Source organism: Leptonychotes weddellii, chromosome 12, assembly GCF_054177405.1.
Source record: "Leptonychotes weddellii isolate Sample4059 chromosome 12, ASM5417740v2, whole genome shotgun sequence".
Taxonomy (NCBI): domain Eukaryota; kingdom Metazoa; phylum Chordata; class Mammalia; order Carnivora; family Phocidae; genus Leptonychotes; species Leptonychotes weddellii.
The window spans coordinates 86899852-86926922 of record NC_138380.1 but is presented as its reverse complement, the minus strand read 5'-3'; the positions used below and the strand labels follow the sequence as shown (position 1 = coordinate 86926922).

The 27071-nt window shown below is 41.1% G+C and overlaps 1 long non-coding RNA gene and 1 pseudogene across 1 annotated transcript; one reads left to right on the top strand and one right to left on the bottom strand.

Moving 5' to 3' along the window:
- Positions 1–4313: 4313 nt before the first annotated feature.
- Positions 4314–6246, top strand: LOC145716617 (uncharacterized). The gene is made up of 3 exons (XR_014139428.1): positions 4314–4494; positions 4662–4793; positions 6139–6246. It is a non-coding gene; the product is annotated as an uncharacterized LOC145716617 (long non-coding RNA).
- Positions 6247–25093: 18847 nt separating this feature from the next.
- Positions 25094–26661, bottom strand: LOC145716429 (large ribosomal subunit protein uL24 pseudogene; annotated as a pseudogene).
- Between the last annotated feature and the right edge of the window lie 410 nt (positions 26662–27071).

Here is a 27071-nt window from a genome sequence, read left to right as displayed (position 1 = left end):
CAGAGCATAAAGTCCCACAAAGACACGGAGGGGCTCCCATACACATGGGGCCCTCGACAGCTAGTGTCTCTCCACTATCTCATCTCTGCCTTTCTCCTACCAAACTTCCAGCTCTGCTCTTAAGTCTAGCAGTTTCAATAACTGCTTTCACTTTTTACTTTAGAGAAAAAAAATGAAGACATCAGCTGTTAGTCCTTTATGACAGAGACAGGAAACGTGTAAAATTAACGTAGAGATTCACACAGCCTGTTTCCTTTCTATTGTAAAAAGAAACTGCCTATTGTCCAATCAGTTCACCCAGGCTCTGGAGCTCCTCATCAAAATGATTGGAAGCCCTTGTTGCTTTTGTATATTAAACTTTTCCCTCTCAACAGCTACATAATTGTCTAGCCCCAGTGCAAAATGAAAATGAAACTGTGGGACCCCTGGTTCAAAAATTAAGAATTTCAATACAGTAACAGCAGATTAGTCAACCAAGTGCAGGGCCCTGTAAATGCAGAACCCTGTAAGACTACACAGGTTTCATGTCCACGAAGTTAGCCCTGCAATTAGATTTTTCCCATCACCTCTTATATACAGCATGCTCAAATAGGATCCATTTTAAAACAACCACCACCACAAATCAATCTCTATCATCGACCCCTATTCCTTATCCTGCTGTGAAAAACTATCTACTGTTGTCTGTATTGTCCCTACTTCCTCACATCCCCTCGTTCCTCAACCCATTCCAAACTGGCTTTGGGCCAAGGACTTCACAGAAAGTATTCTGCCGGAGGCCACCTGGGGCTGCTGAGTTCTCCAGTCCTCATCATCTCTGTCCTCTCCCTCCTTCTTGACACTCGTTAGCTTCCCTGACGCCACACCATCCTGCTGCTCTTATTACATCTTCACCAGCTTTGTTTCCAGACTTCCTTCTTTGCAAAATCTTCCTCCTCTCCTAGCCAGTCACTCAATAACCTGAGCAACCAGCCCTCTTCCCTCTTGCACCTATAATTTCCTCTTGAGTGATATCACTGAGGCCCATATCTTCAGTTTTAATTTCTTTACAGTATATCTCACAACATAAAATGTGTGTATTTTTATGTAGCTAAAACAGCCATTTTTTTTCCTTTTCTTCAGTAGATTTACTGGCCTATTTAGGAAGCCCTTCTACACCCAGATTGTATGAACAAACTCTGATTTAATTTGTACTACTTTTGGGGCACCTGGGTGGTGCAGTTGGTTAAGCATCGGGCTCTTGGTTTCTGCTCAGGTCATGATCTCAGGGTCCTGGGATCAGGCCCCGCATCAGGCTCCCTGCTCAATGTGGAGTCTGCTTGAGATTCTCTCTCTCTCTCTCTCTGCCCTTCCCACTCCTGCTGTCTCTCTCTCTCTCTAAAATAAATAAATAAAATCTTTAAAAAATGTACTACTTTTATGGGTTTTTATTTTTCTTTATTTTATTTAACATTTTGAATATTATTTCAACAGAATTTATTTTATATATGATAACTAACATTTTTAATAAATTAAGGGTTCTAACATCATCACTTTATCTCACTTTATCATCATTGTTTTATAATCAACATACATTATTTTTTGTTCATTTTTTTAGAGGCAGGAGGGTCAGAGGGAGAGGGAAAGAATCTCAAGCAAGCTCCATGCCTAGCATGGAGCCTGGTGTGGGGCTTGATCTCACAAGCCTGAGATCTGAGATCATGACCTGAGCTGAAATCAAGAGTTGGACGCTTAACCAACTGAGCCACCAGGGCACCCCAACATACATTATTTTATGATCAGAAAAAGTAACAAATTTTAAATAAGAAAATAATATTGCATATAATCAAATCAGATTTTTTCTTTATAATTTATTTTTTTCATTCAGAGTAAGAAAAGATAGGAACTGATTAATTCTTAATCATAATTTCTGATAGATTTCAATCATTTTATTTGCTATTCAAATCTTGAATAGTCATTTTTCTACCTTTTTCTCCACTTCAGAACCTAAGGTCTATGAAAGCAGGGATTTTGTATCTTTTGTTCAATGCCATATCCCTACTCCTAGTGCTTAAAACAGAGCAGCAGGAAGAGTTTAATATATATTGATTGAGTTAATAATTAGGTAAGTAATTTAACGAATTACCTATTTGCTAATGAATTTCTCCAAACCTGTATTTCTTTATTTTTTGCAAGTGTTTTAAATTGCCTTCTAAAATTCAATTATTAAATTTTAAAGCCATTTATTTATAATTATAATCTCTATTGGTTCCACTAATTTAATTGTCTAGGAACACACCAGTATGACTGCATTCTAATTATTGTGCCCATATATTATGCTTTTATATGTTTGGGCTAAGATCTATTTAAACTAATCTTTTTCAGAACAGTTTTTGATAGTTTATAATCAGATAAATGTAATACTCATTTAACTGTGTTGGACAAAAATTATTTTGTGACTTATATTTGATTCACATCTATTAATTCACTTGTGAGGATCAATTTTTTTAGCTTATCCTCTGCAAGGTTGACATTCAGGGATTCCAGGAGCCAGGGTTACTGGTGCTAAGGAGGAAGCAATGACAGTTTAGAAAAGAACTGACGTCCAATCAGCCAGGTGAGCCTTCGATCCAAGACTCCCTCACACACCACTGCTGTGTTAGAACTAGAAATGGTTGCAAAAAATGGAACTTTCACATAGCCAGGAAGAGAGAGTTAAACTGAGTATCTAAAACTCAAAGGGAAGACAGAAATGGGGGGAAAAGCAATGGATTCAAAACGCTGAAAGCAAGAAATAATAGGCATCAAAATAATGAATGAGAAAAGTCTTCAACTCTTTGAAGAGACCTCAACACTTCAACAAGAACGGAAAGATCCAAAGGATACAAACGTAGTGATCAAAGGGTACCTGTATCCCAATGTTTATAGCAGCAATGTCCACAATAGCCAAATAGCCCAGATGTCCGTTGATAGATGAATGGATAACGAAGAGGTGGTATGTGTGTGTGTGTGTGTGTGTTTATATATATATATAATGGAATATTACTCAGCCATCAAAAAGAATGCAATCTTGCCATTTGCAATGATGTGGATGGAACTAGAGGGTATTATTCTAAGTGAACTAAGTCAGTCAGAGAAAGACAAATACCATATGATTTCACTCATGTGTGGAATTTAAGAAACAAAACAGATGAACATAGGGGAAGGGATAGAAAAATAAAATAAGATGAAATCAGAGAGGGAGACACACCAAAAGAGACTCCTAACTGTAGGAAACAAACTGAGGTTTGCTGGAGGGGAGGGGGATGGAGGGATGGGGTAACTGGGTGATGGGCATTAAGGAAGGCACGTGATGTAATGAGCACTGGGTGTTCTATGTGACTGATGAATCACTAAACTCCACCTCTGAGATTAATGGTACACTTTATGTTAAGTAATTGATTTTAAATTAAAAAAAAGAGAGAAGATGTTAGCTGAAAGATGCTTTCTAAAAAAAAAAAAAGAAAAGAAGGGAGGAAGTATGGGAGGGAGGAAGGAAGAAAGACTTTATTTCCTTAATATTTCCTGATCAGAAATATTATGTCCGGTGTAGGAAAATTAGAAAACAAAAAATTATTAAAAAGAAACTATAATTCATCTATAATATGACAAAGGAAGAATAATAATTTCCACCTTCTAATATATTATCTTGTGGCCAAAAAAGTCAGGTCTATTTGTTTGTATTTTCATAAATATGTTTCTCCCCCTCCACATGGATATAATAGATTCATCTTTTTTTCACCTTTTTTTTCAGAGTATAGGTAGATTTCATTTTTTTAATACAACCTGATAGTGCTTTATGGGTGTCAAGTTCTTTTACACTTAGTTATTACATATCTGTTGATGTTCAACACATTTTCTCAAAACCTAGTGGCTTATTATCTATAAACCTAGCCCCAGTTTCTCTGGGGCAGGCATTTGGAAGTGGTTTATCTGGATACTTCTGGCTAAGGGTATTTGACAAAGTTCCAATCATGGTGTTGACCAGGGATTTCATCATTTCTACGCTCAAGTGGGGAAAACCCACAACCAAGACCCCCTCAACCAAGATCCCTTGTTTTTGTCTGGTCTTGGGTCTTTTCTGGCTCTTGGTGCTAAGAGATTGAATATAAAAATGAACAAGTGCCAGAATATATTTATAAAACTAGAGCTCTAAACCACAGCCTGCAGCAACCTGCCCAGGAAACGAACTTCTTGTCTACAGTAACCAGCCCATGAAGCCAGCCTACTATAAATCAGACTTGCAGGAAGTCAGATTGCTATCTCTAGTAACAGTCCAGGAAGCCTGTAACAATGAGCCCCAAATTGCCAGGACTTGCTTAATAACTACAGATTCCCAAATTTGGTTCCTGCTTTAAACTTAGCACCACTGTAGGACCAGCCAGAGAAAGTGAACGATTCACCCCTAACTAATCAACTAGGATGCCCCACTCTGAGTAGCCACTTCCAGCTTCCCCGTGTCAATAGCCTCCAATCAGGGTAAGCCTGAAGCCTTCTCTTTTTTCTACTATAAAGCTTTCCCACTCCTTGACCTGCTTTTGAATCTCTGACAAAACGAAAGTGACAGGGGCTGACTTCCTTGTTTGCTACAGTTTTGAACAAACAGCCTTTGTTGTCATCTAGTTAGTGCTCCTTTATTCCCACAGTTAATTGTGGAGGCCCCAATGAAACCAGTCTGCGCTGCCCATTGCTGTGGGTCCTGGCTTTCAACAAGGTGTGATACCCACAGATGCCCTGTGCCCCCACTGCTCATGGCTCGTTCAGCCCCTGAAGATGTGGTAAGTCAGCATGCGGTCCGAATCTGCTCTCTTTACAATGACTTCTTCGGCTACCTCGTCTTAGTTTGGTACCTGAGTTTTGTTATCCATTCCCATTTGTTTGGGATTCTTGGTGGAATCGAGCCATTCCTTTCATTCCTTTTTGCTGTCTTCTGTGTTACTGCTTCATGCTGTGCTGTTGTAAAAAAGAGAATCGTACAGAACACAAGCTTTGGCCCTGGAAGCCTCTTGTTCAAGTCGACCTCATACACTGGTGAGTTTTCAATGACTCATATCCACTTAAACAAACTTTGCTGTTGGTCCCCAGCAAAGCTGGATGAAGTTCTCCTTCCATCTTAAGTTTGTGTTCTGTGAGGTTGGCTTTGATCCAGAGACAGCAGACAGACCCACCTGCAGGAGAGCACAGACTGTCAGGCCTTGGTTGGGGGTAGCCAGCTGTCAGGTTAAAGGCCCGAGACCATGTGCCTGAGCATTGCATTGCTAATGACCTTCGCCAAGTTTCCTGGGGTGGTGTAAGTCTAAGTCCTCTCCTCTACCAGGAAAAACTCCTGCTTCTTGTGTGAACACTCATTACAATCCTAATTCTTGTGCCTGTCTTTCCAAGTGGCACGACCTCACCAAAGATGATTTGGGCCTTCACCGGCCATTCTGGGGAACATTTGATTTGAACAACACTGGTCATTTGCGAGGTGCTTTGGAAAGAAAGGGAATAAGTTCTACAAGTCCAGTGAACAGCATTTTTTGATTGGCATGTGAGGATTCCAGATGAAATTCTGAATCCAAAAGTGCTTCACTATAAGATCCTTCGGCCAAAGTTAGTAAGCCAGTTCACAAGTTAAGGAAGAACAAGCTAGATTCATTTCCCTAGTAAATGCTCGCCTCCTTGTCCTTCAGTGGCATCCTGTATCTAGTTGTTTCTCAGCCAGCGTGCTGTAAGTCAGAATTGGAGGAAATCAGACAGCTACGCTTCATAAAAATCCAGGAAGCCAAACAATTGTCACGATAATAATTGGCCGCAAATGGCCAGGACTTGATCAATTATTGACAGCTCCCCTTATTTTCGCCCCCCTTTCCAACTTAGGATCAATCAGAGAAAGCCAAATATGTACCCCTCACAAATCTCATAGTATGCCCCACTTCTAGCAGCCACCTACTGGTTCCACACGCCAACAGCCTCCAGTCAGGGCACCTGGAGCATTCCCTTTCTTCTACCATAAAGTTTTCCCACTCTTCTGTCTGCTTTTGGGTCTCTGATGATGGAAGACCGCCCCCCCTTGCTGTGGCAAGCTCTGAATCAATAGCCTTCACCTCTTTTCATTTGATTGGTCTTCATTTATTTCCACAGTGGGGAAAAAAAAAAGGAAAGAAAAAGTCGCAAGTGGAAACGACTTCCCCAGAGCAAGTGCCCGAAGGAACAAGAGAGGGCAGTCCAAGACCGAAACCACAGGTCTTTTGTCGCCTACTCTCAGAAGTGACATCCTACCACTTTCCTATGTTCTATTCTTAGAAACAAGTCACTTAGTCCCGCCCACATTCAGGGAACCATATTACACAAAATGTAAACACCAAGATGCAAGGATATTGGAGTCCATCTTAGAGGCTTCCCACCACACATAGTGTAGTGACTGATGTTCTTAATACCCATTCAATAAATTATTTTATATTATTCTTTCTTCCCTTTACTTTTGTCATTGTTTTTCGATGTTTTTAATACCATTTTCCACAAGATTGTTTTGAATTTCCACTGTCCTTTTTTGTTACATTAATCGTATTTTTTTTACTATGCTCCCAGAGATAAATACTGATGATATTACTATATTTTTTTTAATTGACCAACTTGGGGTGCCTGGGTGGCTCAGTCAGTTAAGTGTCCCACTCTTGATCTCAGCTAAGTTCTTGATCTCAGGGTGGTGAGTTCAAGTGCCACACTGGGCTCCATGCTGGGCATGGAGCCTACTTAAAAAAAGGGGGGGGACAACTATTTTCCTCCTTGAAATTCTATTTTATAATTACTTCATCATACAACAAGAACAACCCTTTAAAGTGGATTTACTTCTCCACCCCTTTAGTCTCTCATCCCACTGACATCTTTAAAACACACTCATAGGCCTCTTTCTCTGCCCTGCCCCAAACAACTCTGTTTTCTTAAAGTAAATTAGTACTTATTAGGATTTCCTTTAGAAATTGTCTCTTTGTTTGAAGAGTTGTCATTTGTACTTGTTTTCCTAAGATGTTTACTGTTATCCTTCACACACACACACACACACACACACCACACACTTGCTAGGTTTGTTTTCCACTATTTCCTTCTTTTTCCAGTCTCCCATCTGAAAGTCTCTGTTCTGTTGATTTGTTTTTACATTCTTTTAACTTTTTATTGGGGTATTATAACATCCGGCAAAACACAAATCAAGAGTGAACAATTTGATGACTGTTCACAAAGTTAACACCCTCATGTAACCTTCACCATGTTAGGAAATAAAATCTTGCCTGCACTCCAGAAGCTCCACTCATGTCCCTGCCAATCTTTACTCCCTTCCTTCACCCAGAAAGAGCCACCATGCTGACTTTCCAACACATGGTTTACCTGATTTCGGATTTCTATCAAAGGAATGGGGCAATATTAATTTCTTTGAGTCTGGCCTCTTTCACTCAACATTATATTTGTGAGATTGAGCCATGTAGCTCTAGTTCATTAATTTAAATTAATAAATAGCATTTCCTCATATGAATTACCATAATTTATTTGTCCATTCCACTCCTGATGGACATTTTGGTTCTTTCCAATTTGGAGCTGTTATAAACAACGTTGCTAACAATACTTTGTACATGTCTTTTGGTGCACATGGGTATGAATTTTTGTCAGGTCTAACATCTAGAAGTTAAATCGCTATTTGGCAGAGAATGCACTTTTCACCTTTAATAGATAGTTCCAATTTCCAATGGTTGTGCATCTTTGGTCCCCCCCCACACACACCCCAACAATGTACAACCTTGATTCATTTGTTTACTTATTTTTTTTAGTGAATATTTATTAAGTTTAATAAAGACTTACTTGAATATTTGCACCTAAGATCAAAGGATTTCAGAGTTCTAAACTTTACAATTATTCCCATGATTTTACCAGTATTCTCAGAAAACCAGAGCCCTGGTATCATTCATACCTTGTGTGCCTAGACCTGTGTTGAACACCAAGAGCAGGGTCAATCAGAAAGCCCAAGAACCTGATGGTATGGTGGTCAGATTATTCTTGCCACCTGGAATTTCTTCTATTTCTTCTTTCCCATGAAGTTTCAATAGTAATTACAATAGTTGAAATCTGGCAGACCCTAGAAGCTTAATGAAGATAGCTATATTTTACCACCAAAATTACTGGACTATAATGATCCTTTTATTTCAGCAATTTTCACAATGGGAACAGATTATTAATGATTCATTTACTTGATTTGTATATGGGCAATTCAGGAAATGATGAAAAATATCAAATGAGTTCTTTAATGGGCCACTCAATCATGGTTGTCAGAGCCAGTCTTGGTTATTTCTTCTAGCTGATTACAGCCACTAACATTGTCTATGACTTCTGCTTCGTACAGAATATAATCTATTTGTTAATTTACTCATTTGTTCAGTCATTCAGTAAGTATTACCCAACTCTGTGTCATCATTGCCTGGAGCAGGAGGAGAACAAGGTGAAGACGAGGTCATGGACACTTCCTATTAAAGATAGATGTGCTGGGCATTTTGTTTTATTCTCCTTCCTGAAATCCTTCAAAACAACCAAAACATGATGAAAGGTAGAAGGAAAAATATCACTTTTATGAATCAAAGAAATTTCCAAACCTCATGTGACAAACAACAAAGCATATCTGCTGACTGCTACTGTCTAGACTCAGGACTAGTCAAGAAGGACTGAGGATTCCCTCCAAAAGCTCCAGTCAGGAGATGCATCAGTTACATCACTGAGATCACAGCTGCAAGATGCAGCTGGTGACCGCAGACTGTACCCAGGAAGACCTACTTCAGCACCATGGAACACTGAAGGAGAGGCCACTGCATCAACTGGCCATTTCTATTGCTTCCCAGTAGACAGAGCCTGCCAGAGGTAAAATAAGTTGTTGTTCTTAAAGAACAGAACAGGAAAAGTAAACAGAAATATTCCAAATTATATAAGAAAGCTTTTATAAAATAAAGAAATATTTGACTCTGCAGATTAACCCAGAATAAACACATTAAGGAAAATTCACAGCAAGATATAGCCAGTGAAATTACTGTATTTAAAGGATAATCATGAAAATATCCAGGTAGAAAAAAACAAATTACATGGGCGGGGGGGCGGGGGAGCAGAATTCAGGTTGTTTGTAATAGCCAGAAATGCCAGAAGACAATGGAACAATGCCCATTAGAATTGTTACACACTCAAGTTTTCCTTCAAGCATAAAGGCCAAAAATATTCTCAACCATGCAAGAATGTAGGAACAATTACACCAATAATATTTTTTAAATAAGATTTTTTTTTTTTAAGTATGCTCCACGTCCAGCATGGAGCCCAACACAGGGTTTGAACTCACGACCCTGAGATCGAGATGTGAACTGAGATCAAGAGTCAGACGTTTAACTGACTAAGCAACCCAGGCACCCCTAAATAAGATTTTAAACACAAGGCACAACAAAAGTGCTTAATAAAATCCATCCGCCAATCCAAATACAGCATTCATTTGTCTTGAGTTTTCAACCTATTTGAGTATACAACTGTGGGAAGAAACAATTGTGGTGAATAGGAATTATAAGAAAGAGTATATTATTGCCACGGACATTTAAAAATAATATATGATAATATCAAATGCTTGCAAGGATACAAAGAAACTGAATCACTTATACATTGTGAGTGGTAATATAAAATGGTACAACCACTCTGAGTATGGTAGCTTCTTACAAAACTTAAGCATATGTTTACCATACAATCCAACAAATACATTCCCAGGTATTTATTCCAGAGAAATGAAAGCTTATGTTCACTGAAAAACCTGTACATAAATACGCATAGAAACTTTATTTGTGATAGCCTAAAAATGGAAACAACCCAAATATCCTTCAGTGGGTTATCAGATAAGCAACTGGGTTACATCCATTCTGTGGAATATGACTCACTGATTAACTAGAACAAACTACTGATCCATGCAGCCACTTGGTGAATGTCAAGGGGATTCCACAGAGTGTAAAAAAGTCAATATCAAGTGTTTACATAATTCATGAGTCCATTTGTGTAATATTCTTGAAATGACAAAATTACAGGGATAAGAACAGATTCTTGGTGCAAGGGTTTGAGGGATACTTGTGATGGAACTATTTTGTGTCTTGGCTGTTGTGGGGGGTCACATAAATCTATACATGTGATAAGATTGCATAGAACTACATATATATACATGCATGTAAAGCTGGTGAAATCTAAATAAGATTGATGGGTTACATTCATGCTGATTTTTTGGTTGTGATACTGCACATACACAAGACGTTATCTTTGAGGGAAACTGGGTGAAGGGTAGAAAGGATCTCTTTATATTATTTCTTACATTACTTTGTAGATGTGAATCTACAATCATCTCAAAATAGAAGTTTTATTTTTTTTAAGATTTTATTTATTTATTTGAGAGACAGAGAGCATGAGCGAGGCAGGGGAGCAGAGGGAGAGGGAGAAGCAGGCTGCCCACTGAGCAGGGAGCCCGATGAGGGGCTCGATCCCAGGACCCCGGGATCATGACCTGAGCTGAAAGCAGGTGCTTAACCGACTGAACCACCCAGGTGCCCCTCAAAATAGAAGTTTTAAGATGTATAAAATGTAAAGGAGAAAAATTGGGGGTTATGGGAGAATAAATAATTAAAGCCTAATGTTGAAACATTTAGTTAACTCAAATAATCACTTTGGTCTTTTATAAGTAATAGACCTTGTACAACCTTTTTTTTAATGTAAAGAGATTATTTAGAATTGTGATGAAAATAAATTTCCGTTGTTCTTTCGGTTTAACTTAGTTTCTTTTTTTTAAGATATTTTTAAGATTTTTTTGTTTATTTTATTTATTTATTATTTTTTATTTATTTGACAGAGAGAGAGCATGGGAGCACAAGCAGGGGGAGCTGCAGAGGGAGAGGGAGAAGCTTAGTTTCTTTTAAGTTCAAATAAAATTAAATGTAATGTAACTTATTTTGAAATAGCATAAGTAATTTTATTCTTTTTCTAAAATAATTTCTAAAATCATTTGTCTTTATATTTTTTCTATCTTTATATCTGCAACCACACGGTAACAGATATTTAGGAAAAAAATCACCCAATACCAAGAAAGGCTACTTCTTATTAATGACCTTTGAGGTAAGTTTTTTAACTTTCTTTTTTGTATCTTTATGACTTTAAATTGTGGATGTGTGCCATATTTAACCCTAACATACAACAACCAAAACCAAAACAAAACAATAAAACGGGTCCCTGACCTTGAAGGGGTTATTGTATTGTAGGATAACAAGCAGGTAAACAAAAAATTTAAAAGAAGGGTCTAGGGGCACCTGAGTGGCTCAGTTGGTTAAGCGACTGCCTTCAGCTCAGGTCATGATCCTGGAGTCCTGGGATTGAGTCCCGCATCAGGCTCCCTGCTCAGCAGGGAGTCTGCTTCTCCCTCTGATCCTCCTCCCTCTCATGCTCTCTATCTCTCATTTTTTTCTATCTCAAATAAATAAATAAAATTTTTAAAAAGAAAAAAAAAAAAAGAAGAAGAAGGGTCTAAGCTTCCATGACAGCACAGAAAAGGAAGAAACTAAAACTGCCTGAGTTCGAAATGAGAGAAGACTGCCCCGGGGGGTTAGGAAGCGTTTTACAATATTGTTTTTTAAAACATTCATTTCTGGGCACCTGGGTGGCTCAGTCGTTAAGCGTCTGCCCTTGGCTCAGGTCATGATCTCAGGGTCCTGGGATGGAGCCCCACTTCAGGCTCCCTGCTCTGCGGCGAGCCTGCTTCTCCCTCTCCTCCCTGCTCATACTCTTTCTCTCAAGTAAATAAATAAAATCGTAAATAAATAAATACATACATACATACATACATAAATGAATAAATAAAACATTCATTTCTTGGTAATTTAACAAGTTCTATCTGGAAAAAGCAGGCCACAGCAAAAACTATTTCAAGCCAGACTTTCCACAGTAAAATCCACTTTGGTTAGTTTTGATAACTTATTGACATGACTGTGTAAAAGGTGAAAAAACTAAAGTGGAAAAGCATGGACTTGGAGGCCACGAGGTTGTTTATTTACTTTAATGAAAAATAGTTTAAACCTTACTTGAATAAGACACTTTTCAAAAATTCATTTTCTTCATTTTAACGATCATTTTCTTTTTATCTTTGTAAAAGATATTATTAAAACCAAACACTGCAGTGTGCCAGTAACCTACCTTTTTTATTTATATATAAAATAAAAAGGAGCATTCAGAAGTTTAATCTTCACAATTAGCTGGAAATGTCCCCAATCATTAAGGAGCAAGTATTAATTTGTCCTTTATCTTCATCTCTGAATATACAATCTCATTTATTTTCACTCCAGACTTGGTGCCACACCAAAAACTCATACGAGCAGGGATGCGTAATCTAAATCTTTCATTGAATCTATGTCTAATATTTGTACAGTTGACTGCATGTCACCATCTCCTTACATGATACAATTGTGTAATAACATAACTGGCCATGATTAAATCATGGCGTTGGGCACTTATCAGAACAATCTTGCCCACAATCCTCACTATCCTGACATATGGTCACTGAGCCCCCAGCTAAGCACCACTCGCCAGTTGGTCACTTTTCATGACTGCAAAGTTCTGCACAATCTAAACAAAAAGACTTGTATGGGACTGATCTCATTACCCTATAGGCATATCTTGTATAGTCTAGACTAATCACTATTTGTGTCCAAGAGAACTTTTTAGGTGCAAGTGACAAAAATCCATCTCAGTCATGTGTAAGGAGTAGAAAAAGGATGATGCGAGTCCTTCTGTGGAGGGATGCCGAAGAAGACGATTCGATCCGGGACACACCACCACAACCACCAACAAACACAAAGCAGTCTTTGGGATTCTCTGCTGCTCTGAGGACCTTGACATTAAGAATTTGGGGATCTTGGGCGCCTGGGTGGCTCAGTTGGTTAAGCAACTGCCTTCGGCTCAGGTCATGATCCTGGAGTCCCAGAATCGAGTCCCGCATCGGGCCCCCTGCTCAGCGAGGAGCCTGCTTCTCCCTCTGACCCTCCTCTCATGTACTCTCGCTCTCTCAAATGAATAAATAAATCTTTAAAAAAAAAAAAAGAATTTGGGGATCTTTCCTCTGCAGCACAACCATCAATGCCCGACTACACACCTGTCTCCGCTTTAGTTCAAATGAAACAGAGAGAGGAGTTCACTGTCCCCTAGGGAGGTGGCTGCCTAGCCAACACCCAGTGAAGTCTAGGAGTTCTGAGGGAGGACAGGCGGTAGGAATCCATCAAGGTACTTCTATTAGAGTATCTATTGGGAAACCTTAAATCTTGCAATCAATTGATTGTCTTTTTTTTCACTATGGCCCTAGAGCAATGCTGGTCGACACAATTGTTCCTTGGGAGCTGCTCACTGGCAATGTCTACCTTAGGGTCATAGAGTCACTTCTTCCCCAGGGTCGGCCACAAGACACTGTGCATGTGGGCACTTAATGCTACTTTTTTTTTTTTAAAGATTTATTTATTTATTTGAGAGAGCGAGAATGAGAGAGAGTACATGAGAGGGGGGAGGGTCAGAGGGAGAAGCAGACTCCCTGCCGAGCAGGGAGCCCAATGCGGGACTCGATCCCGGGACTCCAGGATCATGACCTGAGCCAAAGGCAGTCGCTCAACCAACTGAGCCACCCAGGCACCCGTTAATGCTACTTTTTATAACAATGAAAATACGGCTTGAACCACTTTCACAAGCTCATAACACACAAGCAATATATAATTGCAACACTGTCCGCAGACCGCATAAAAGAAATGTCACTTTTGAAGACCAGATGTGATGATGTTTGCGGAGTACTTAACTCAGAATACAGCACACGTGGCCGAGTAATGTTTATGAAAACCTCATGTTGTATTTCCTGATGTGTGTGTGTGTAAAAGTGTCTGTGTTTTGGAACTTACGGTATATGCTTTCATTTCTTTTATGGTTTTGACAAAGAGGGTGGGGTGGAGACAGCCACAGGGCCCTACCTCACCCTGGAGTGACTGGTTGCGGGAAACCACATTTTTATACACATGTTATTATAGAAACTTACCGTGTTTGTTCATTAAGAAACAATACATGAATTTCATCATCACAAATGGTTACTGTGCTCCCAAGAAAAAGTCCACAAATTCCCATTTACGAGAGAGAATCAGAAATGAAGCCAAGTGCCGAGATGCTCCCTTAGACAAACAGCATGGGTTCTACTCTGATTTGGGGCAAATCTCAACCTCTCCTGAGTTTTACTTTCATTGTCAGGAAGAAACAAAATCTCACTTCAGAGAGTTAAATTCTCTGCTGTGTGACAAACACTTCTCTTACATTCTGTCTACGCCTCAGAAGAAAATTCAACCACCCCCGGATGTTTACCGTTTAAAATCAAAATCCGGTGGCTCATTACCTCACATGGGATCTCAGCTACAGCACACTGCTGCTTACCCCTACCTAGTTAATTCGGGGAGGCCCCAGCAGGCATCCAGATTTGCTCAAGAACAAACGTGTGTCACCTGGATGCCAACCTGTACATGTCCCCGGCAACCTCCACTGGTGCTTCCTGGGTGTTCACTTACTCCCCATCCTCCCCGGTTCCTCAGTCCCTGCTCATCTGAAAGAATGTAGCCCCAACTAGGGCATTTCCCAGGACTTCCAAAGCTGCAAACTGTTCCAGTATACCCAAACACTTTACCCTTACTTTAGGCATCTCCTTCTGCCTGTCCTTCCTGCACACTGGCAGGAGTTAACTTTTAGAGTTAACTTTTAGAATTAGGGTCAATGTTCCTCTTTCTTTCTTGCACCGACAGTACTCACAGAATATGCCAGACTCCTTAGTAAAGCATATGTAACGCCCATCATGCCATGGCCCTTTTCTTCCTGGCTAGCTCTCTCTCCTGCGACATCCTTGTTTTTAGAAACTTAGATTCTGTCAATACTGGAAACCTTGCAGGCTGTGCTATACTTTTTTGCCCTCATACATGTTCTTCTTGCTCCTTTTCCAATCCTGTTCCAAAAGAAAGCCGGATCGTTCACCTCCTCCATGAAGACTGGAGCGGAACTCGGAGGAGGGTTCATCTTTGCTTCCTCTCTACTCTGTGGTGGGTCTAAACACATTTCTGACGTTGCCTAATCAATTTTTTCATTTGTTTTGCTTTGTTTTTAATTTGGGTCTTTCCTGCTAATCTTCACCTCCGAGGCTCAGCCAATTTTTAAATTCCTTTGGAAATCCCTACCACCTAGCAGAGTGTCTGGCGTTCAATAAACAATTGTTGATGACTGAACGAATGAGCCGATGATGCTCACTGGAAGAGCTTGGTAGGAAGGTACCCAGCACCGCAGGCTCTGCATGACTGAGCTGCGTTTGCCCTTTGGGGAAGCGCCCAGCTCACTAGACATCATGGATGCAACAGACGACTTAGAGGTAGGAGTGCCTGCAGAAACACAGAGAATGCTCTCAAGTTCCAAATGATGATCGCTGCTGGGCTTTCTCATTAGAGCATATGGAGTCAGAGATGCTTTGGGGATTATAGCTGCCGGGGAGCCAGTGACAGCCACTAATGGCAGAAGCATGAATGACACTAGCTGGCGAGCAACTGCAACCGCAAGGAGGGAGTGCTGAGTGGCCCTGCGGGATGCGAGCTGATGACAGGCTTCCCGCTGCCTGTGTGCATCACATGACAAGCATCAGCTAGAGGCCAACGGGGCTGCCATCATCGCTCAGAGAGCAAGGGCCCTCTCTTTCCCAAAAGGCATCCTCTCTGGTAACCCTGTGGGAAAGGTAAAGAAGGATTCCTATATATTCCCCCTCAGAGAGACAGAAAAAACGTTTCCCACCAGAATTCTAGGGAGCAAGAAGACCTCAGTGGGGCTTTCAGCTAACAAGTGAAAACTTGAAATGAAATCCAACCTTCTGAGTTTGGTGGAGGGCCGGGGCAGGAAAAAGAGTTAGGATTCGCATGTCCTAAAAATAGAGTAACAAGACTGACTTTATTTGAAATAGAGAAAGAGAGAAGTGTTGAATAAGAACCAAGGCAAATAACAAAAAGTGAGGAATTTCAAACCAAGATGAGGTGTAATGGCCCTTGTACCGCTAGAAAGAATGGAGTCCTTTTCCCGATTTCTCATCCTACAAAAGAAACTAATATGTGGAGTGTCTGATGCCAAAATTCCAGCAAATCATTTTAACTGCTGACTTTTCTTTTCTTTTTTTTTTTTAAAGATTTTATTTATTTATTTGACAGAGAGAGACACAGCGAGAGCGGGAACACAAGCAGGGGGAGCGAGAGAGGGAGAAGCAGGCTCCCCGCGGAGCAGGGAGCCCGACGCGGGGCTCGATCCCAGGACCCTGGGATCATGACCTGAGCCGAAGGCAGAGGCTTAACGACTCAGCCACCCAGGTGCCCCTACTGCCGAGTTTTCTAAGTATAGAGGATTTCTCTTCCAAAAGGCTGGTATTTCCCAAATTCTGCTCAATAGAAGAGTCTTCCTATTTTTTCTCCCCGGTTACCACTGTGGCCTGTGAAATTCAAACAAGTCACCTAAATTAAAATATTTCTGAGAAGACTACAAAACTGCGTGCTATCTTTGCCTCAGGTGTTTCTTTTAAAAGTAAGTTTTTGCATAGAAATTAAATATCTAATCCAAACTTTTAGGAATAAGTATGAAGCATTTTATCAGATGGATTAATTTGGATGACAAAATAATTTTGCTACTATTACTGTTGGGCATAATATTAAGTACACAATATTTCAAAATAAAATAGTGTTCATTGATCACAAAATAGTTAATACTCAAAGAAAAACGTAAAAATGCAGAAAAGTACTCAAAGGAAAAAACCTTTAGTGCCATTATTCAAACAGAGCTACGTTTCTAAGAGTGCGTTTTCTTTCTTTCCAGTCTTTTTCCCTATGTGTAAAGGGGCCTTGTTTTCATAGTTATCATCAGCTATACGTACAATTTAGGTTATGATTTTAAATGAAATATTGTAGTTTCAACCATAAACATAACAATGGCTCACCAGTTGGAGGACATTTTCGTGTAGCAGCCTCTTTGTACACACCATCACCACCTCTAATTTTACTTAATGCTGTATTGACTTTGACATTCCCATATAAAATGTCTAAATGGATCTTTAGGACTTCCATAAATCTGCAGTAGATGGAGACTGGTCCTAAAAGTGCCTTACGTATCCACAAAAGCAGCATTTCCAAGCTGGAAGAGTCCATAACAATTATTAGAGTGCAATCTCATTTTTAAGAAGAGGAAATTAGAACCAAAAGAAATTATGCAATTTGGTCAAAGTTATACAGCGAATTAGTCTCCGGGTCAACCATTGTCACTGGGCCTCTGGATTGCTCTCTAGTGCTTTCCACAACACCCACTGCCTGTCAATCATTTGTTGCTAAAATTAGTACCCACTGGAGGAGGCTCTCTGGAGCTCTCCCAATCCCTCATACCTCGTTCTCAGCTCTTGGGCTAGGCCAGATTTTTGGAAAGCTACAACAGAAAGAGGATGTAAATACTACATTTCTGTTTTGAATTCAGAGATAGTACCTGCAAACTTGTCCTGTAATTCTTGAGTCCTCTCAGGGGCTGAACTCTTCATTTACTGAGGAGGGGACATATTCTCGAATTCAGCCGCACAACGGAGAAAAACATTTTAGTAGCAAGAACAAAATCTCAATATCAAATCTACCCTTTGTTCCCCTGTGTCTTCAGCCAGCCCTGACTTGGAGTTATCTGAAACAGGGCAGGTATTCTTGGGGGAGGGAAGATGATCTAGAAATAAGAAAAAATTACCCTTAGGGGAGCTATGGTCACAAACAGAACACACTAATTCCCATTTCTCTTTAAGGATAGAAAGTTCTTTTAGGACTTGCTTTCCTTTTCACTCACCTCCCGAACATCAAGCTGTCTTGTAGGAGGGGAAAGTTAATTTCAGATGAAACTGGAAAAGGGGTTGCTATAAGAACACTCCTATTTATTCTCTCTTCCATGTGCCTAATCAAACTCAAGTTCAATATGTGTTAGGGTATCTCTGAACTTCTAAAATGACTCATCCATGAACTTGACTCAGGAACTGAGGTACCTCAGCATTCCTCTTAGTGTATTTCCTCTTACTCTAAACACAGTTCTCCTCCCAAAGTTGTCTGTCCCAGGAATGCAACCATAGAGGTTCTGATGACGGGACACCTTGTCATGTGGCAGAGGTGACAACCATCAGTGGAGAGACACAAAACCACAAAATCAGAGAGGGAACTAGTCTGTTTGCCCAGGGCCCTCCCAGCTTTACAGTTAATCCTCTGTACACCAGGGCTCCACACAGATTCAACTGGTCACCTAATTTACAAAGATAATGTGTCATAATTGCTTAGGGTTGCAGAGCGTCACCTCACTTGTCCAGAGGTCAGTTAGCCCAAGCCCCACTTGTCAAAGTTCAGCCAAGAACACAGGGGTGAAACCATCCCCTGAGAAACGTGATAAACTGGAGTGAGGTTCAGACTCTGAAGTTTGGGTGCTGGACTCACGGCAGAGGCCTCGTCCAAAGCCAATTTCATCTCCGTCTTTACGTATTTCTAACCAGCATGAGTATGAGATTCCTCAGCCCACAAATAGATTAGAAATAGCAAGTATTGGGGCGCCTGGGTGGCTCAGTTGGTTAAGCGACTGCCTTCGGCTCAGGTCATGATCCTGGAGTCCCGGGATCGAGTCCCACATTGGGCTCCCTGCTCAGCGGGGGGTCTGCTTCTCCCTCTGACCCTCTTCCCTCTCGTGCTCTCTGTCTCTCATTCTCTCTCTCAAATAAATAAAAAATCTTAAAAAAAAAAAAGAAATAGCAAGTATTTAAAAGGTAGTTGTCTTGCTCAACTGGCAGGTGGTGAAGGAGAAATGCTAAAAGTTAATAAATGCATAGCCACCTCGATGTGGATTCCGTTTAGAGGCTAATACACCAACAAACCTCATTAGTTCCTAGGGGACCAGCTCATAATAGGCCAGTCTATCCGTGAGTGTCAAGAATGATAAATGTCCATGGTTCCTTCATGCCCTTCAGAGGGCAGCTTGCACATCAAATGCTCAGAAAAACTTCTCCAGTGATTCTACGGGAAACAGCCCTAACCCCTCATTTTGTTTCTCAGCAAACTTGATGTTTTCTCCCCAGCACCTATCAAAATTTATAATCATGTTATTTATGACCTTAGATTTTTTTTTAACGTTTACCTAACTACTGCACTAGATATGAGCTCCATGTGGCAAAGAGCCATGTCCTTCTGATTCATCACTGACCGCCCAAATCCTGGTTCAGTGCTTGTTACACTTAAGGTACTTGATAACTACATGTTGGGTGAATAAAGAAAGGTTACTAGGGAAGCATCTACATTCCTTAATTACAATATATCACTTTAGTAACTTTTTTTTTTTTTTTTTTAATTTAGGAATACTTCTTAGAAAGCTGGCTAGGGGCGCCTGGGTGGCTCAGTCGTTAAGCGTCTGCCTTCAGTTCAGGTCATGATCTCAGGGTCCTGGGATCGAGTCCCGCATCGGCTCCCTGCTCAGCCGGAAGCCTGTTTCTCCCTCTCCCTCTGCTGCTCCCGCTGCTTGTGCTCTCTCGCTCTCTCTGTCGAATAAATAAAATCTTTAAAAAAAAAAAAAGAAAGAAAAAGAAAGATGGCTAAAGGGATGTTATTTCCTGAAAAGACAGGAAGGTTGGGAGAGGCTGACCACTGTTTATTGAGCAGCTATCATGTGCCAGGAATGTTAATCCTCACGATGATGCAGTAAAATAGGTATGATTAGTTCTCATTTCACTGATGAGGAAACCGAAGTTAAGCAACTTTCCAATTTTGTGCAATTAGTGGAAAAGCCTGCACTCAAGTCCGAGGCTCAGGTCCCATTATTTAGATTGGTAAAGCTCCAGTTATCTTCACTTCTGGGATAGCTCTTGTGTCGTCTGAGGTGCTGGATGGGCCAGAAACAACCAAGATCTTGCTTCCAAAGGGACTAATTAGGAAGGGAGGAAGGGGGGCGCCTGGGTGGCTCAGATGGTTAAGCATCTGCCTTCGGCTCAGGTCATGATCCCAGGGTCCTGGGATCGAGTCCCCCAGGCTCCCTGCTAGGCGGGGAGCCTGCTTCTCCCTCTGCCTCTCTCTCTCTCTCTCTCTGACTCTCATGAATTAAAAAACAAAAAAACAAAAAAAAAAAGGAAGGGAGGAGGGTCTCGTAGATGGTGGCTGAGTCAAGTCTGAGAGTCACGACACAAAGACAAGGCTCAAAGGGCAGACGTGGAATTAGAAAAGGACAGAACCAAGTCAGGAGTCCTGTGAAGACAGGATCTGAGTCACTCTTCAGCCCACTAAAATCTGGCCTCCAACCCCCAAACTTTGCCCAGACAGCTCTCATTAATGTCGCCAATGACTTTGAAATCAACAAATCCAGTGGGTAATATTTATTCTTTACCCTGCATGGCTTCTCAGTAGCCTTTGGCGTTCTGACCATTTCCTTCTTTGTGAATCATTGTTTACCCATGGCCTCCCTGCCACCCTGTCTCCCAGTCTTCCTCTTACCTATCTGCCTCTCCGACTCAGTCTGATTTCCACTTCATCCTCCTCCGTCTGGGCAATAAATGTGGGGGTTTCGAGATCAAGGTGAGACTTGTTTCTCTTCCATCTCCTAGTCTACACTTTCTCTCTCTAGGTAAACCCATCTATTCCCATGGCTCTAGATACTATTGACCAGCTGATGACGCTTTAAAATTTTATTTCCCATCTTCCACTATCCTTCTGAGCTTCAGACTTGATTTAGCAATTGCTTACTTGGTACTGCTGTTTGGATATTTCAGAGGCAGTTCAAATTGAACATGTTCAAGTACAAACTTACCCACTGCAATCCTGATTGTCTTTAATAGTCCTAATCTTAATGAATGAGCCCGTCTACCCACTTGAGCAAAGCAGAAATTTAACATGAACCTTATTATCTCCCTCTCCCTCAACCCTCACATATAAAGCTACCAAATCTCTCTTTCTCTCTCTCTTTTTTTCTTTCTGGAACCACACTTAATTGGTCTCTCCACCTCTGCTCTTGGTCTCCTCCAATCCATTCTCCATGTTGTCACCAGAGATATCTTTTTTTTTTTTAAGATTTTATTTATTTATTTGAGAGAGAGAGAGCATTAGAGAAAGAGATCATGAGCGGGGGGGAGGGACAGAGGGAGAAGCACACTTCCCACTGAACAGGGAGCCCAATGCGGGGCTCCATCCCAGGGCCCTGGGATCATGATGTGAGCCGTAGGCAGACGCTTAACAAGCTGAGCCACCCAGGTGCCCCCAGAGATATCTTTTTAAAACACAGTTCTGACTATGTCATCCCACTATAACCATAGAACAAAACTCCAGTTTCTACACAGTCCATACAGTCCTGAATGATCTGACTTCTGCTTTTATTTCTAGGCCCATCTCAATCTATACTAATTCTCTATTTTGGGGTTCTCACCACCAATAGCCTTCCTTCAGTTTATAGAACATATCATGCTCTTTTTGGCCTCAAGGCTTTGACATATTCTTTCCCTCTTCCTGCAACATGCTCCCTCGCTTCCACCACCCCTCATTTGGTCAATCCTTAGATCTCAACTCAAATGTTACTTCCTCAGGATCCCTGTACATTTTGGACCCCATTACATGCACAGACACAGGATTAAGTTCCCCTAATACCTAATATACTTGTTCATAGGTCCCTATACATTGCATAATTTGATTCATGTCTCTCTTCCTCAGTGAACTATAATCTTGGTGGGGGGGCCATAGAGATTGCTCATCATTGAGTCCCAGGGACAAGCACAACATTTTGCACAAAGATGATTTGTGAGTATTTGTCAAATTTATTCCTTAAATAGGGGCACCTGGGTGGCTCAGTCATGGTCCCAGGGTCCTGGGATTGAGCCCCGCGTCGGGTTCCCTGCTCGGTGGGAAGCCTGCTTCTCCCTCTCCCACTCCCCCTGCTTGTGTTCCCTCTCTCGCTGTCTCTCTCTCTGTCAAATAAATTAATAAAATCTTTAAATAAATAAATAAATAAAAATAAATAAAATCTTTTAAAAAAGTGAGGGAGATTTGGTGTTATCAGTGGAGAATATGTGTCATTTATTTAAAAGGCAATAAATTTTTTTTTTTTAAGATTTTATTTATTTGACAGAGAGAGAGAACAAGCAAGGGGAATGGCAGGCAGAGGGAGAAGCATGCTCCCCTTTGCACAGGGAACCCAATGTGGGACTCGATCCCAGGACCCTGAGATCAGGACCTGAGCTGGAGGCAGACTCTTAACGGACTGAGCCACCCAGGCGCCCCAAGGCAATGAATGTTGTACTTCATCTTTAGATTTCTTTGACTTTACAAAGCTGAGTTATTGCTAGTGATTTTGTGTTGTGATTGTTGCTGTTTTGGTAAATCATATTTCCCCATTAATTGTCCATTCACTACTTAAGATACATTTCCATTATAGAAATTTAAAATAAGCTTTATCATTTTTTTCTTTTTTTTTTTTCAATTTGGACAAAAGTGCAGTTAAAATGGCAGCCGAGTCTGTGCTAAATGTTGTATTATTGATGGCATTTTTGCATAGATCTATGATCATTTCATCAGTCTTTCCTATTCTTACGTCCAAATTTTCCTTCTCCAATAAGAGAGATTTCTTAAGGCCCAAAGACCATCCTCAGTGGATTCAGATTGCTTGGGTTGGTCCAGCATCCAGCACTCCTCCTGCTAATAACACCTAAGAATACTATCTGAGCATACCACTCTGACTCAGTCTACGTGGTTGGGGTGGAGCTGACCCACCCCAGCTCCAGGGGTGGGCAAGTGACCCATGTCTGGAAATACAGCTTCCCCTGGCCAAGGTGACTGGCACACAGATGGACCCAGGCAGGCCAATGGGATTTAATTCTATTTTCTGAACTGAGTGGGAAAGAAAAACTCTCCTTCCTCTTTCCTCAGCTGAGAGGATAGAGCGTGCCATGGCTTTCCTTCCTCACTCTTGCCCCCGCAAGATGAAAATGGAGCCAACGCACAGAAAAGCAAAAGGGGGAGACGGTGAGGTGATATTTGAGTGTGAGTGCCATCATACATCTAGGGCAGGGGTGAAAACTTTTTCTGCAAAGGGTCGGCTAGTAAATGTGTAAGGTTTTGTGGGCCTATGGTCTCTCCTGTGACTATCTTACTGGCCTCACTGCACAAAACAGCCCCGACGGTATGTAACCTAATGAGCACAGCTACGTTCCAAAAATTTTATTTCTGCATACTGAAATTTGAATTTCACATAATTTGTATGTGCCCTGAAACATTATCCTTCTTTTATTATTATTTTTTTTAACCATTTAAAAAGTGCAAAAAAACATTCGAAACTTGCTGGCTTTATAACAGGCCATCAGCCAGACTGGCTCACAGAGGATACTTGCCAACACCACTCTCGGCTTTTCAGTAACCAGTAGCCAGGCTTGTAAATTCTCTTTTTTGCCTTAAATCAATCAGAGTATGGGCGTTCTTTGTTTTGTTTTGTTTGTTTTCTGTCATTTGCAAGTGAAAGAGTCCTGACCTTATCCCACACCTGGGATTTAGTTTCTCTTTCTTTTTAGCTTAAACAGTTTAGAGGTCTGGAAACCTCCTAGAAATGAATGTCTAAGAAACTCTTTTCACACTTGCTAAGGTGGGAAAAAATGTTTAACAATATCTCAGCTGGTAAGCTGTAGGAAAGCTGGGACTTCCCGGATGTGGATGCTTCAACATCCATATGAAAAATTCATTAATAAAAATAACAATGCAGGGGCATCTGGGTGGCTCAGTCGTTAAGCTGTCTGCCTTCGGCTCAGATCAAGATCCCAGGGTCCTGGGATCGAGCCCCGCATCGGGCTCCCTGATCAATGGGGAGCCTGCTTCTCTCTCTCCCACTCCCCTTGCTTGTGTTCCCTCTCTTGCTGTGTCTCTCTGTCAAATAAATAAATAAAATCTTAAAAAATAAAATAAAATAAAAAATGTCTTTTAAAAAATAACAATGCAGTTTGTTATAAATTGACTAACTTAAAAAAATTACTAACATAAGAGCCTGAAATTTGATGAAAAGAAATTATTTCAGCGTGGTGTATTTGTGTTTGACCCTTCCCAGATTGATCTCCCCTGACTAGAAAATATTATATTGTATTTTAATGTTAATGTTTTCACCATTATTTACTTATTTATTTATTATTTATTACCAACCTAGAGTATATTGCTGACTGTATTTTGAACAGTACCCTCAATCATTTACTCCTAATTCAAGTTTTCTCTATCAGTCTGCATATATCTTTCTTCCCATTACCTCTTTATTCGTCATTTGGTTGGTTCTTTGTGTTTTAAAAACTGATCATTAGGAAAAATGAAGCGGGGGGAATCAGAGTGGGAGACAATTGGACTATGAGACTATGGACTCTGAGAGACTATGGACTCGGAGAAACAAACAGGGTTCTAGAGGGGAGGGGGGTGGGGGGGATGGGTGAGCCTGGTGATGGGTATTAAAGAGGGCACGTATTGAATGGAGCACTGGGTGTTATACGCAAACAATCAATCATGGAACACTGCATCAAAAACTAATGATGTGGGGCGCCTGGGTGGCTCAGTCGTTAAACGTCTGCCTTCGGCTCAGGTCATGATCTCAGGGTCCTGGGATCGAGCCCCGCATCGGGCTCCCTGCTCTGCGGGAAGCCTGCTTCTCCCTCTCCCCCTCCCCCTGCTTGTGTTCCCTCTCTCGCTGTGTCTCTCTCTGTCAAATAAATAAATCTTTAAAAAAAAAACAAACAAACTAATGCTGTAACGTATGGTGATTAACATAACCTAATAAAATAAAATTTTTAAAAAACCTGATCATTTAATTTAAAGCAAAGTGGTAACAAAGAGAAATGAACAAATATAATAAATTGATCTCTATACTAATAATTAACCCAAAATACTCTACAAGCTTGAAATGCATGCTTCAAATTACTTTTAAAAAGAGGAAATTTTTTTTAAGGATTTTTTTATTTATTTGAGAGAGAGAGAGAGACAGAGCACAAGAGGGGGTAAGGTCAGAGGGAGAAGCAGGCTCCCTGCTGAGTAGGGAGCCCGATGTGGGATGATCCCAGGACTCCAGGACAATGATCTAAGCTGAAGGCAGTTGCTTAATCAACTGAGCCACCCAGGCACCTGAGAAGAGGAAATTCATTTTGTTGCCACAATGTGCATCCTAAAGTTGACACTTAATTACTTGGATGTGCAAACTAAAGATGATAGGATTGTTAGCCATATATCCAAATCCATATTGAAACGCTAACGGAGCCTTAACTTTTGAAAAAGTATCCACGAATGACATGCCACTCTTTGTTCTTCTACCATAACAAAATCACTACTTACGTGTTTGCATGTTCTCTCTCAGGAAGATAATTTTTACACTTAACTGTTGTCATTATTGCATACAAACTTCTGCATGCGTGGGGCTCCTGGGTGGCTCAGTTGGTTGAGCATCGGAACTCTTGATTTTGGCTCAGGTCATGATCTCAGCATTCAGAGATGGAGCCCTGAGTTGGGCTTCGTGCTCAGTGGACAGTATGCTTGAGGTTCTCTCTTCTTCGGTCCCTCCCCTCCCCGGCCCCCCTCCCGTCTCCCCTCTTGCACGCTCCTGCACACACTCTCTCTCAAATAAATAAATAAAATCTTCAAATTTCTGCATGTGTTTCTATTTTAACTTGCCATTGAAATTCTGCATTGCTTCCTGTTTCTACACAGTCTTCATCGTGACCATTTTATTGGCAACATTACATTACAAAACATTACATTTCCTTTATATAGCAAGCAGAAAGATTGCATTTCCTTGATGTTCGAGAAAATGCTTCACTGAATGTTCACATGGGGTCTCCGAATCCACTTAGAATCTCTGAGGACCTTTAAAGAGTTCCTTCACCATTTCCTTCTTGGATATGAAGCAGCGCCTTCTTGATTTAGTAACTGTCTATTCTCTCCCATCCAGATCATGCAGGTCGTTCATCTACTTTATGGATATACCAAAAACAAAAGTACTAATTCCATCACAAGTCCTTTAGCTAAATATAGATTTCTTACTTTTTTTTTTCATTTTAACAGTTTTTATTTCAAGTCGCATATAAGATTACTTTACTCCTGCATCTTCTCAATTGTTTCTTCCTTATATTTGCCCTTTTCCTTTCCTCCTTGGCGAGATTTGGCTTTACGTTCAAGGATCTTTTTGCAGTCTTTGTCCAGTTTTAGTCTGGTGATAAGCACCTTGCTAGGGTGAATGCCCACCTGGACGGTTGAGCCTTTTGCCTTCTCCCGCTGCACTCATTCAATGTAGATGACGTACTTCTTCCTGTAAACCTGCACTACTTTGCCAATCTGCTGACCTTTGTAGTGTCCTTGCACAACCTGCACGTCATCATCCTTTCGGATGGGCACGGATCGAACGTTGTACTTCTGTCCCAGCTCTTTGGAAAGAGGGGAAGACATGATCTTCCTGCGAATGTGGGAAGGCGCACTGAGATGCCGTTTTCATTCTTGCTCCGGTCAGAAGTCACAAAGGGACTGAACTTCATTTTGGCCGCTGGTGCTTCAGCGATGGCCACAAGAGGGAAGAGCTAGAGATTTCTTACTTTTAACTAAAGACAGCTGTTAGTCAGAGCAGCATGCACATCCTCTGGGAAGACAGGCTCTGGGGGTGGCCTGAGAGGTTTCATGACTTCACCAGCACCTCCCCTTCGCTCCATCTTCCCTTCTCCCCTCTGCTCTGCAATCAAGAGTGGTCAGACCTCCAACTGGGAGGGTAGCCAGGGCAGCATCAGCAGCCTTGGTGAGCTGATGTCTGGAGTCAGGGTCCCTAGACTGCATAAATACTACATTTTCTTTCACTGGGTCACTTTCATCGTTTCTGCAGAACTTGAGGATGATTCAAGCTCCTCTGGTCTCTAAACAGCAGCTGTGAACAAATTCTTAGCAGCAGGGAAATGAGGCTGAGGACTCACCCAC